This window comes from Otolemur garnettii, unplaced genomic scaffold (genome assembly GCF_000181295.1).
Source record: "Otolemur garnettii isolate 467f Iridium unplaced genomic scaffold, OtoGar3 scaffold00079, whole genome shotgun sequence".
Classification (NCBI taxonomy): Eukaryota; Metazoa; Chordata; class Mammalia; order Primates; family Galagidae; genus Otolemur; species Otolemur garnettii.
The window spans coordinates 5,655,421-5,669,301 of record NW_003852474.1 but is presented as its reverse complement, the minus strand read 5'-3'; the positions used below and the strand labels follow the sequence as shown (position 1 = coordinate 5,669,301).

Here is a 13,881-nt window from a genome sequence, read left to right as displayed (position 1 = left end):
GAGGGAAGAAGAGCTGAGCTGCGTGTGTCCAGTTCCTCCCCCACGCCCACCAGAACACACCCCTGGATTCTGTGAAGGGGCCACAGCGACTCTAATAAGGGCCCCTCCAAAAGGAAAGAGGAATCGGAAATGGGACCTTAGCGTCTCTGTCCTGTACAGTATTTCCCAGTTTTTATTCTTTTAGCCTGTACAACATCCCAACCAGTCTATGGCTAGTTGGGGCGCTGCTGTGCAGGGGATGGAGGTGAGGAGCCTGTCATGGGATCCTGGTGGATCAGGTGAGCTCTCTGGACCTTTCTCGGCCCACTGGGGGTGGTGGGTGGGCAATGTGGATCTGGTCCTCAGAAAGCTCAGAGGTGATGAGGAACAATCTGTGAATCAAATTTGTTTCAAAACCATTCTGTGTCCAAGGCTGACAACTCCCTTGTTGTATTTTATTATTTCCCAATAGAAATGTTGCTGGATAAGGATGTCTGGCTGTCACTGTTAGCTGATATGCAGAGACGGGGATAGGTCCACTGAACTTTATTTGTCAGAAGGCCAAGATTCTGGAGAAAGGTAAGAGTAACCTCTCCAGGACTATTCTGTTCTTCCATTTCCAACATTACAGTTTTATACATTTAAGTTCAAAGTGAAGACCATGTTAACCCTTATCTTAAACGATAATCGGCAGAACCCATGACTCATAAACAATATTCTAATTTAAAAGTTAATCTTCTAAATCAATCTACCTAAACTACTCAAGGTAGGTATCATTGGGGTGGGAGCTAAATTTATAAAACAGTGAGAATAAGAGACAGGGGGTGAAGGTCAGGCAGGACCTGAACTGACCAGACCAGCTGTGTCCCTTCTGGCCTAGCCTGACAGACTCCATCTTAATCTCACTGTATGTGTTTTCAATAAGACGCAGGTTTAATTATTCAAGTGTGGTGAGGCCAATAGATGAGGAGACAACAGCCATTGAAAAGATGCAATTATACCCACAGATGCCAACAGGAGAGGGCACCCCACACTCCAGGAGTCAGGGGGCACTTGAGGAAGCTCCAGGTAGGTCAGAGGTAGGGGTCATGAAAGCAAGATGTAGGCCAGAGACTTTGTGGTGGTTTCTGTGAGAGGAGGGAGAGGCAGGGTAGGCAGGTTTAGGATCTGCTAGTTTGAATAATTTCCGTGGGCTCGGGGGTGTAGGGACAGGTGATGGTTGATGGTGACCTGCCCCTCACCCGAGGTGGTAGAGGGTGTGAGTACAGGTGGTTGGGTCGTGGGCTCTGGATGGGGTGGTTTGCATTTGGAAAGTAAGGTGTGGGCAAGTCCATTACTATCTCTAGGAATTGGCCAAACCTGGGAGGGACAGCCCCTCCAGCTGTCAGAACATCAGAAACACGTGGCTAATACAGGCCCATCCAGCCCCGTCTGCCATAGCTCATCAGAAGTTCTGCACAAAGTTAAATGGCCAAAAGTAAAGAGCCAACAAAATAAATATGCTCCCAGTTTTATTTAATTTTTTGTTGCAAGAATACCCAATATCCTTTATGAAGCACAGTAAAGCAACCATCATACAATTTTGTAAGCATTAGCAGTAAAATGTTAGTGTCTCATAGAAATATAGCCACATATACGTAGCCTCAGTAATATCCAAAAAGGAGGCATACCAAACCTCAACAATTCTGGAATTACAGGCTGAGTTTCTCCCTCCAGTTCCTTCTTGCTCAGCCCCAGTAGGGAGGGTGCTCTGTCCAGAGAGATGACTACTGTGAGGGCTGTTTCCCACCTTCTGCAGAGAAGGGTGTGGCTTCCTGGGCACTGGACATTGACCTGCCCCCTTTTAAAGCATCCTGGGTGTTAGATAAGGTTAGCACAGACCCGACTACCAGCATTGAAAGTTAAAGCAAGCCATTTCCTGGTCCCTGGAACAGATTTCCCAGGCAAATGTTGCTTCTAGAAGCTGCAGTGAGTGTTAACAGTGGCCATAGCAAAGCCCTGGGGGTATCAGAGGGGACAAGGGGAGATGGTGGTGATGGAGCTGCTGGCTTCTGCGTGTGGCCATCAGTCCTGCAGCACTGGTGTCATCAGCTGATTAGAGGCCCAGGGTGGCCCAATATCCGAGGTCCCATGTGATTCTCACCACTATTCCCTGTGGTTAGTCAAGAATCTGTGGCCTGAGGATGTAAACTCTCTTTGGCCAACTATTCCAGGAGGAGTTAGTGACAGCAGGACCTTAATCACACCTGGTCACCTTGTCCCAGCATTTGGGTCCCTGTGCTTTCTTGAATAGAGTGTAAATCTTCTGGGGCAGCTACCTGATCTGCAGGCTCTGTTGGGAAGCCTTTCTTCCTGTTCTGGAATATTCTGAACTTACCACGCTTTCTATCCCGAGCCCACGATTCAGCCTCTGTCTGGTGACAGCTTCTTTGTGAGCAGTGCACAGGAACCATGGGCTCCTGCTATGCAACTTTCTAGGCCTCTGAACGTTTTGCAAGGGAAAAGCTCTTCCCTTGCCCCACTTCCCTTGCCCCAGTTGCAAAATCACCCTCAGTAGGTGACCATACTGCTTGCGCCTCTGGGTCCCAGTGAGGACGGCTCTGGGACCATGAGCTCTGTAGTATATGCTATTTCCTAGGCTTTTGGATGTTCCAGACACTGTGCAGGGTCCTCCCACCTAAAGTGAGGGGATATATCTTGCGTGAATGTGTAACAGTGGAACAGGCTGGTCTCAGCTGCCATGGCAGCCTGCCATCTCATAGGGCAGTGGTTCTCAACCTTCCTAATGCCATGGCCCTTTAATACAGTTCCTATAGGTCACGACCTATAGGTTGAAAATTGCTGTCTAGGGAGCTGGGCCGCTGGGGTCTCCACCAGGGGTCTGCGGGGCACCCTACTGAGTGGTGTGAGCTGAGCCCCTGGCCTGGTCTCTTTTGTTTTTGGCACCTGTGGGCTGGTACTCAGAGCCCTTTGCCTTCTGTACCAGAGCTTCATTCTTTTGTTCCTTCTTCTGTTCATTCTTTCATTTGCTCATCCTAGCACACTCCTCTAGATTTTCAGGTCATGTGGGTTTTCCATGTGGGATCTGTAAAATCAGTGGGCTGCCAGCAGATCCCTGCCCACCCTCTCGCTCCCTGGAATGCATAATCCCACTCTATGTGACTGGTCCCACAGCTCACCGGGGTGGACACTGTGCGTTGTCCTGATGGCTCTCCCGTTTTGTGCCTCCTCTCTGCTATGCCTTCCTTTATTATTGCCCCACTTACATACAGTTTCCAGCCCTTCAATAAATGACTCCTGCAGCCCCACTTAATCAGAACTGCATCACATTGAAACTCACCCAGCAGTTCTTGGCACTCTAAGAACACGGTAAGGTTCTTAGTTTGCCAAAAAGCCACATCAATTTCAGATGCACCCCCCTCCACATGTGGCTGTCCTTGGTCTGAGAGGAAATAGAATCTGGGGTAGGTGCCCTGGCTCTGTTGATTCAGGCTCTGGACAGACAGTACAGAAATAGAACTTAGAACTTCTGGTGCCCTGGGAAGTGCAGGAACTCAGTGGCCTTGTGCTTTGACTGCAGCATTATTGTGTTAAAAAGTCTTAATCCTGTTTTATCCAGCTTTGCCTGGAACTATTCCATGCCCACCCATGGCTAACGAAGTTCAAGGTCAGGCTGGATCAGTCTGTTTTCAAAAGCTCATGTCTTTGCCTTTGTCATCCCTTGGCCTGGCTCCCTGTTTAAGCTCTATACTACTTCAAAGAGTCTTGAGCTAAACCATATGCTTATCAACAGACAAACCAACCATGAGCTGTGGGTGCTGCTGAAGGAAGGTTCCATGGGGGAGACCATGATAGAGACTGCAAGCTGCCTACAACTGGTGTGTAATGGCCCTGTGTAGGCTGCCACAAGCCACCAAGGAAAGGGTCACCAGAGCCACCTTGGCTTGAAGCCACGCCATAGGCCACATCAGATGTTTGCATACTCCAGGTATATTTGCCCCACAGATTCCACTCCTTACCACTCCCATCTTCCCCAGCTGAGTTCTGAACAATTCAGAGAAAGGGCAAGAGTAGGCAGAAATGTAACCAGAGTGTGTAGCTGGAGTGTTACCTGTATTCCTGCAGTTGGACGTTGGAGGATGTGTCATGGGCGTGCGGAAGACAGTTTCCTGGCTGTGAATGCCAGAGTCAGGCAGGCTCCCACATCCAGGTCTGGGCAATGTGGGGCTGTATAGGCTTCTCTATGTGGGCACTGGCCCTGGAGAATTCGGGGAAGCCTGCGGCTGCTTGCTTCCTGTTCATGACCTGGCCCCTAAGAGAAAGAACAGGAGCCCGGGACCAACCCCTGCAAACTCAGCTCCTTTGTGAAACTCAAGGTAAGGTCCTGATGCCTCCTCCCTTGAGAGTGAGGGTTTGGAGTGTCCTCATGAAGGAGGAGCAAGAACCAAGTGTTACCTCCCACAAAACAAACAATTCTGGTAATTTCTATCAATTGTACTACAACTTGTATTGTTACTGTTGTGTTCAGTTCTTTAGGGGGTAGTTGGGCTGTGGTCATAGTTGAGTACCACTGGGCTACCTCCATGGGCGCCAGGCCCCAGAGGGCAGGTCCAGAGTCTTTTTTTTTCTTTCTGAGACAGTCTCACTCTGTCATCCTGGGGAGAGTGCTGTGGCATCACAGCTCACAGCAACCTCAGAGCTCAAGCAAATCCTCTTATCTCAGACTCCCAAGTAGCTGAGACTACAGATAACCTGTCACAATGCCTGGCTACTTTTTTCCTGTTTTTACTAGAGATGGGGTCTTGCTCTTGCTCAGGGTGATTTTGAACTCCTGAGCTCAGCTGATTCACCCACCTTGGCTTCCCAGTTCCTAGGGTTACAGGTGTGAACCACTGCACCTGGCCTAGGTCCAGGGTCTTGTGAAGGCTGCTGCCTAAATCTTCATTTTCTCTGTGATGTGGCCTCATCCTATGATTGCCACAGGATATTTATACTATAATACAGTAGTCTTGTAGTTGTTCAAAAGATGTTCAGAAAAGAGGAGGTCCTTACAGCCTAGTACACAGTAGGTATTCAGCTAATGCTGGCTGCACGCATGCTTGCATGTGTAAATGGACTAAAGGGTAGGGGTGAGAGGAGGAGCTTGCCCACTCACCACTGGCCTTCCTGCAACTTGTTTCTCCTGTGCTATTTCCTCCTCTTCAAACACTATTCCCAATTTAGGGCTCTGTTTGAAGGCTTCCTCTGCTAAAATGCCTTTCCCAAGCACTGGAATAATCTCTCCCAGTCCTGAATTCTCCAAGTAGTTCATCTGGGCCTTTATTATACCATCTAGTGCTTTCTATTTTCTATGAGGTTAATCACATTTTCCTCTTTTCTATCCTACCAGACTATGAGGAACTTGAGGGCAGGTTCAAGGTCTAACTGATCTTTGTCTCTTCAAAGCATCCAGTAAGATATCATGGAGCAGAAAGTGAAGGCTCTGAGGTAGAAAGCTCATAGCTGTGAATGGGCTCTGAATGGGTGCCATGGAACTGTAGAAAGGTTACGAACTTCTGCCCCTCACTTACTTCCCATCAAAGGGAAGTTGCCAGGACCACAGCACCACTCCCCCACCCCCTTCCCTACTCCCAGGATGAAAGGGACCAGCTGAACTAATCAGATTCTTGCCTGGGAGTTTGAACACTCTATAGGGAGTTAATCCCTGAGGGGGGGAGGGAGGGTGCCAGAGTGGAAAAATCCAGAAACCAAAGAATGAAGTGTAAGATAGGGGCATTTCTCAGGGCTGCACCCAAATGCAGCTCTCATATGTGCCAGTCTGATTGTTTGATGAGGCTGCAGTTTCAGCTTGAGTTTATATTTAGTCCAGCTCCACAATTTCCTTAGCCCAGTACATGACAGTGTCCTCACAGGTCCCCTGTCTCCAGCCTCCCACAAGCAGCCAAGTGCTGTTTCTCAAGCCCAACCTGACTGTGTGACATTTTATTGCTGCTTCCTCTGCTTCCAATGTTTTATGGCTGCCTATTGCCTGCAAGTCAGAGTCCAAACTCCTTAATGAAGACATAGAGGCCTTTGCGCTCTGCTTATTTACTTTGCTCATCCTGTCTACTGAAGTTTCATGGTGGCAGTGGTTGTAGCTGGTGTGCTCATTGCTGAATTTACAGCTTTGAGAAGAGTGTGCTTGGCACATGGTAGGTTCTCAGCAGATATTTACAAATGAGGGGATGAGTGCTCAGTTCTCTGGCAGGATCTCCAGGCATCCCTCCCTCTCAGTCCTCAGCTAGTATGAGTCTTAGGGACCACATGCATTTCTTCTTGAGTCTCCATTTTCTCTGTGTCAAGGTATGTACAGTTTCCTGAGTCTGGGAAACTCCTTCCCATCCTGTTCAATTGGCTGAGTCCTCCTTCCTGCTGAAGTCTTTCCTGGGAAGCATTTTCTGAGCCTCTAAACTGGTGGAGAGACCTCTCTCATAGGGTTCCAGAGCACCAGATGATCACCCCCATTGGAACACTTGTCATTTATTGAGCCATTAGGCCAGGCTCTTTCTAAGTAATTTTTCAGATATTATTCATTCTTTTGCTCAAATCTATGAGACAGCTGCTAATAATACTTCTAATTTATATATGGAAAAACGGAGGCTTGGAAGACTTAAGTACCTCAGGTACCAAGATAGGAAGGGGTAAAAGCAGGATTTGAACTCTTATTATCTAGCTCTATTTGCTATATTCTTAACTCCTACACTTATTCTTCTGAGGGCTGAAATTGCCATGACCTTGCCTGTTTTTCCTAATGGATTGTGAGTTTTTTGAGAGTAGGAACTTTATTATGCTTTTGACTTTGTCCCTGGTGACATATGCTTAGTATACACACTCAATGGATTCTTGGTGAACAAAACCCAGCAAGGCAAAGTCCCTGTCCCCTACTTCCACGTCCACCTAGGAAGCTCCCCACCAAGTCCCACAGTGTTTTATCGATATAGGCTATGGAGAGTGGACTCTTATCAGTGTTCTTTGGGAAAGCACAGGTCTACAGATTTCCCAGTGTCAAAGACATATCAAAGAGTAGATGAATGGAATATGGTGGTGCATGGTATCCATGGTGGGAAGGATGCTCTGGGCTCACAGGGAGGTTTTCCCCTCTAATCCAGTGGTTCTCAACCTTCCTATGCTGCAACCCTTTAATATAGTTCCTGTGGGTCGCAACCCACAAGTTGAGAACTGCTGCTCTAATCAAAAGAGAAGATTTGAGTCCTGTTTCAAGAATCACTCCTTCCTGCTCAGAAATCAGAGTTTTCTTTTTCTCTTTAAGATTAAATGCTACCAGACTCTGTTGATTACACCTCCAGCCTTGAGCCCCTTTATCTCATTGGAAAGAGCCCTCCAAATCTCCCTTTAGTTTTGGACATAACAGATTGCCAGTGAAGTAGGGGACACCTGAGAGCCTGTGTGAGCAGGGAGGATAACCTTTCCAAGTGATTGCTGGCATGGTGTTCAATGTTTTCTGTTCTCCAGGTCCAGAGCTTCCTGTATAAAAGTCTTAAAGAATATCATCGTGGGAGCTCAGGGTACTTGCTGAACTCTGACTAAATACAAGCCTGTGATTAAATTATTTCAAAATCATGTCAAGTGCTGAGTATATATTTTTTGGTAAACACTTGAACCTGAGCCAGCTTTTACTCAGCAGTATCCAGCCTTGGGGGATGTAGAAGTCTTATCTTCAAAGCCAGTGGGTTGGGTAGATTTCAGGCATCTCCTGGAAATAAGGGATTCTGATAAGACTCTCATGGCCCGGCCCATGCTTTTAGTTTTAGTTTTTTCCCCTCCCTCTTCTTCGTTTAACTTTTTAAAATAAAAATTTCCTGTAACACACTCAAAATGACAATCTTTGAAGAAAGAAAATTTATGAAGAGGTTGCCTTTTGTGTCTCTTTCTTTCTCTGGCTCATAATCCCCTAAGTTCAGAGCATTCGGTGGCAGAGTAGGGGTGCGTTGGGGGGAACCTGAGCTCCTTGACACTGCCCCCACCATGTTGATACTGAGAACAATGACACCAGTAGTTCTGGAGTCACAATTTTTCTCTAATAGTTCAAAGCAGATTTTTTTTATCTCTTTCTACTTAAAAGCAGGTGACTTTTTAAAAAAGATCTATTAACTACCTACCACGAGTGAGATGCTGTGCTTGAGAGAAACACAGCAAAGGATTGTGCAGTGTTTCCTGGTTCCTCAGGAGCTCTTGGAACAAGAGCGGGCATGACACATTCACAGGTGTACATGCTTTCCCTGGCTGGGTCAGCTTGTGGTGCCACCAATGCACCAGTCCACACAAACGCAATTACAAGTCTTCTTTATCTCTAGATCTGGATCAATTAGGGATGCATTTGGCTGCAAGCAGCAGAGAAACCAATGGAGAGTCATTTAAACAGCAATTGGAGTTTATTTTTCTCACGTTACCATAGGTGCTGAGGTTTAGCAGCCTCAGGGTTCAGGGTTAGTGGAGTGCCTCTTTCAGTTTGTGCCTTTTCCTCATGATCACAGGTGACCGTTAGAGTGATATACATAGTGCCTACGCTTCAGGCAGGCTAAGGGGAAAGGAAAACATCAGCCACGTCTTTCCCTGTATCTGGAAGCCCTTCCCAGAGCTTCCTGCAGGCTTCTGCTTATGTCTCACTGACCAGAATTACCACATGTGCTTCCACAGTCCGAAGGGCATTCCGGGAAGCCCCATTAACAGTGTTATGCACTCAGTTTCTACCTTGTATCAGTGCAGCCTTCTCAGAGGGCTTTCTCTGTCCATCTATTAAAGCCCCTGTTTCCTAGGAACCTTGCAAAGTGTTTCTGTGGGCTGGACTGGAAGGCAGCTGGGTAAGCAGTGTCCCTTGCCTCATGACAGGTGTCCCCAGGCCTTCCTTTCCTTCTCTTGGAGCAACTTCTTTCCTCAATGGAAACATTATTTTGAAAGTTGAGGAATAGCAGGAAGGGTAGATCTGGGGTAAGGCCAGATGTCAGTCTACATGTAGTGCAACAACCCCAGGGAGCTCTGTCAGACAATGTCCAGGCTGGGTCAACACAGATGTGCCTGAGTTCCTGGTGAGTATGTGGCTTATGCCTTTATGCTGGGATTCTTATGAAAGACAAGAAAGAAGGAAAGAAAGAAAGAAAAAAAGGAAGGAAGGAAGGAAAGAATGAAAGAGAGAAGGAGAGACTGAGAGGGAGGGAGGGTGGGAGGGCAGATGAAAGGAAGGAAGGAAGGAAGGAAGAGAGAAAAACAATCAAATAAACAGAAACACCTGAACTTCGCTACAGAGAAAAACATGGTAAATGTGAGTTACCACAACACGCTGTGATAACACAGAAGGGAAGAAAAGATTTTCAGAGTAGAAACATGTGATAGTTGGTGGGAGGCGGACAGGAAGGAGGAAGAGGCCAGTGCATGCATTACATCTTGTTCATTTTTTCATTTATGCACTTATTCAGCAAATACTAATTTCTCTTTCCATAGCCAGGAAAAATAGACCTGTCTTCTGCCCTGTGGGAACTTAGATCTCATGTAGAAGATAGACAAAGATAAGGTAATGACCCAGATAAAAAATATAAAATTGTGGAAAGTGTAAGGGGGGAGAAAGCCCTGGTGCTCAGTCGATATAATCAGAGGATTCCACACACCCACAGAGGTCAGAAAAGGACATGTAAGGGTTTGTGCGGTTTCCACACGTGGAGGGAGGGAGGAGGCATCTGGTCTGGAGGAACAGACTGAGCATTGGGCGGGGCTAGAAAGGGTTGCCCACGTGTGGGGAAAGGCAGCATGCCTGAAAATGGCAGAGAACAAATGAGAGTTGATTATGTACCAGTCCTATAAGGTAAGAATTCCCTTAGTTTTGCTTCCTCCAAATGTAGATTCTGAGATGAAGACTTGATGCAGGTAGCTTATTGGGGAGTTAATTCCAGGGAGCACAAGCAAGGGAGTCCAGAGACTGGGTCAGGAATTAAGGAGACATCTGAATGGAGGTCACCTGCTGAGGCCGGTAAACTCTCCTCCTCCAGAGCTTCCTGAAAAGGACACAGTTCTCCCACTACTTTTTGCTTAAAGGAACAGAATGAGGAGCCCCTGAGACACCTGCTATGGGTGTTATATTCATTTTAAAGCTGAAGATCAAAAAATTTCAATCCCTTGCCCAAATTTACATGGCCAATAAATGACAGAGCAGGGAGGATTTGAACTGAGGTGGGTTGCAACTGCAAAGCTCGTACTCTTATCAGCATACTCCACTGTCCTCTTCATCATATATTTAAAATATACATTGTCAAAACTGTAATGAATTTTGATGGATTTTAATATCAATGTTGACATGATATTTTTCTAACAGTCATTAATCCTTCCAGCCCTAAAAGTGATGCTTAATCTCTGATTCTGCTATAGTAACCTGAATAAGAGGTGTCACTTCCCTGAGGGCAGTCAAGAGATAACATCATGTGATCTATGAGGGAAACTAGCCCTGTGAGAATTTAATCCAGTCATACAGTTTTGAAAGGTCTGAGGTAGATTAAAGATGCTCACAAATTCTTTGCTATTCTTCTGTCAAAAGTGGAGTCTAAATTCCTTTCCCCTAAATATGGGCTGGACTTAGTGTCTTGCTTGACAGCCAAGGCAGAAGTGACTTTCTGGGACTTCCAAGGTTTTCTCATAGGAATTCCTGCAGCCTCCAACCTGGTCTCTTGCATGGAACCTTCACTGTTGGAGTTCTGAGCACCATTGTCAGTATCCAGCTGCTCTGAGTCTGCCATGCTGGAGAGGCCCCAGGTCAGTGCTCCAGGTGAAGTTCTCCATTGAGCCCCACATTCCAACTGTCCCTGTGAAGAGGCCAGATGTATAAGAGATCCTCCAGACCAGACCATCTCCCAGCTGAGTGCCACCTCTATTGGTGCCACATGGAACAGATGAATCGCTTAGCTGAGCCTTGCCCAAATTTATGATCTACAAAGTTGAAAGGTAAGACAACATACTTGTTCTTTTAGGCCTCCAAGTCCTGGGGTAGTTACTCAGCAGTAGATAACTGGAACATGGCACCACTTTCTATTTCTTCTAGTTCTTCTCATCACTGCAGTATTACCCTTCTTAGCAGACCATGTAGCATCTTTAAATTTAGGCCAAAATATTAGGTTGAAATCCAGTGGTTTGAACTAAGTTCTGACATAGACACATTTAGTAACCACTGAGAAGTCTGGAAATTTCTTTCTTTTGCTCTGTTAATGTGTAAACAATTTTGAATCAAGCATCTGAAGAAGAAGTTTTCCTACTAGGTAAAAACATACTCCATTCTTATCACTGAATTTTAAGTTGTAGACTCAAGTCTTAAGAGTCCATCTGTAAACACCAGTGTTGAAAGCAGTAGAAACTAATAGCTCTTGTGAGGGGCTTTCTATGGGGTTGGTAAGTAAAGCAATAAACACAGGTGTGTTTTCTGAGAGAAAATAAAGCAGAAAGTAGGACAAAGACTTAGGGGAGTGTCCACTGTCCAAGGAGACCCAGTTAGGTGCTGAGAAGGTGAGGGGAAGGTTTGCAGAGTTCCTGTCAAGGCTTCAGCAGACATTGGTGGCATCTCCTGTCACAAAGAATCAAGAGACTGACAGTTCAGATGAGGGCATGGCTTCTTCCCTTTGCAGGCACCCTGTGACCTCTGCTATATCATTAGGTAGTCACATATTTATTTTCTGTCACTAATTGTGTAACCAACTTAGTGAGATATCTTACCTCTCTGGAGGCAAAGGTTTGACATGGTCCTATTTTTCCAGTAACCACAGCTGACTTATGATTTCCTAACAATTCTTTGGTCTATTTTCATAACTTTTCAATAATGTTGGGTTATTAGAACAATCTAATTCGGATTTTTAAGACTTTATCTTCATTTTGAAGTTTTAACTGTCTGACCTATTTCTTCCTTTTTACTCACTAGTGTGTACTGTGTATGCAGGGGTTGGCTGTGTTATACTCCCCTCTATCTCCCATGAGCTCATGGGTAGGTCAATGCTGCAGGAGGGAAAGGGAGAGCCCTTAGAGACCCTGTCAGTGGCTGCCCTTGGCCAGGCTGCCATCCTCTTCCTCCTGGCTAACGCAACTTCCTCATGCTGCCCTGCCTGGCTGTCTGCAGGGAAAGAGGGCATAGTGTCTTCTGGAGAGTCCTGGGGAGGGTGGACTCATTCTCCACATGTCTCTGGACTTTACGAAGATAATAACAGACTTACGCCTCACATTCCGTTATTGGAACCTTGCATTATTTATACCTTACTGCTCAAGGTCACTACTGAGGTGTGATTTTTCACAGGTGTCTGCTCCTGAGGGTACACATTATCATGTGGTGCACAGATTTAGTCATTGCTGCAGATACTGGCATGGTGGGAGCTTGTCAAAAGTCATTCAAAAAACTAAAAAAATTCTACCTCTAGCATCAGTGGGTTAATATCTTCCTCACCTTGATGTTTTCTGGCTGAAGAATCCTCCTCATTTCAGAGTGTCTCCCCTGAGAACTCTTCGTCTGAACAAAAATACAAGGCTTCATCTTCTGAGCCTCACGGCAGAGCAGGCACCAGGAGGAGCCTGCTGACCCTGAAGAAAACAGAGGCTGAGAAGGCAAGGAGCTGCCCAGGGGCACACCCATGGCCGGTGGCCTTGCCTCTCTGTCTTCTGATCTAATGTTTATCCCACAGGAGGTACACGTGTCCACCCCAACCACTGTGCTGCTGAGAACTTCCTTCAGCCTAATTATGTTCCTTTTTAGCTGCGGTAACCCCAAGTTCATGCAGTGTTCCAATTCTGGCCGAGGTCGTGTAAACACAGGATGGGGGTTTGTTTCTGACAGCAGCCTGCTGTGCAGCCCTTTGATAAAAATGGGGGGCAGTCCGGTGTGGGGGGCACTACCAGGAAACAGCCACAGTGATTCCTGGGTTTCTTTTCAGGGCTGTAATGGATAGATTACAGCCCTGGTATTTATCTTATAAAAATAGTATGGATGACTTTTCTGGAAATCATTTTAAAAGAAAACTATAATCACACATACTTCTTGAGAAAGACAGCTATGGTTTCCTGACTACTACTCATTACTTTGTCAGAGCTTTTGAAAGCTTATCAGTTTGCCATTTTGTTATCTGGAAGACTTGAGAGTCATTTGTAAGGGCTGAGATTTCCCTGTACACTCCCATGTTTTATATCTTGGACAAGTATTCATTTATCCTGCAAGTTGGTTTGGGGCTCCAGGTTTCCTGTCTAGACTTGCTAACTGCCTGCTTGGCTTCTGGCTGCATTTGGAAGTCACCAGGCTGGGACCTGGGGCACATCAGAAGCAGGGCCAGACTCAGGGGCTTCTAGGCAAGGAGAATTTATCAAAACTGGTGATTTTTTTACTTAGAGAAGTCAGGAAGGGGCATGATAAGAGTCTAAAATCATGAGGTAATTTAAATTGGGTTTACAGAACATGCTAGAATAAGGAAAGTGCTATCTGATGCTTGACAAGGACAAAGGAAATGAAATGGTTTTTTAAAAATCCGGGAAATGTGTGGAAGTCCTTGACAAAGACATGGCATATACTAAAGTGCCATAAGTTTCACATGGCGTCTAAGGCAATCAATTTGTGGGATAAACAAAAGGTCACTTAGGGGAACGTAGGGGTATTTCTTTCATTAGAAAAATTAAAATTAGAACTGCAATGGGACACAGGAATTCCACTCATGGGCGTACATCTCAAGGGAGTTGAATTCAGTGTGTTGAAGAGACAGCTGCACCCCCATGTTCACTGAAGCATTATCCTCAATAGCCAAGACATGGACTATAAGTGCCAGCCTAGGTGCCCATCAGCAGATGAATGGGTAAAGAAAATGTGGATAAAGAAAAATACATGTATCTGGAATATTA

The 13,881-nt window shown here is 46.0% G+C and overlaps 2 long non-coding RNA genes across 2 annotated transcripts in view; both read left to right on the top strand.

Annotated features, from left to right (window-relative positions):
- LOC111726768 lies at positions 1-4,634 on the top strand. Its single transcript, XR_002774467.1, has 3 exons — positions 1-278; positions 452-558; positions 3,773-4,634. It is a non-coding gene; the product is annotated as an uncharacterized LOC111726768 (long non-coding RNA).
- Positions 4,635-9,217: 4,583 nt separating this feature from the next.
- LOC111726769 overlaps positions 9,218-13,881 on the top strand; it is an 8,724-nt gene continuing 4,060 nt past the window's right edge. Inside the window, exon 1 of the long non-coding RNA XR_002774468.1 lies at positions 9,218-10,965. This is a non-coding gene — a long non-coding RNA (uncharacterized LOC111726769). The remainder of the gene's footprint in view (positions 10,966-13,881) is intronic.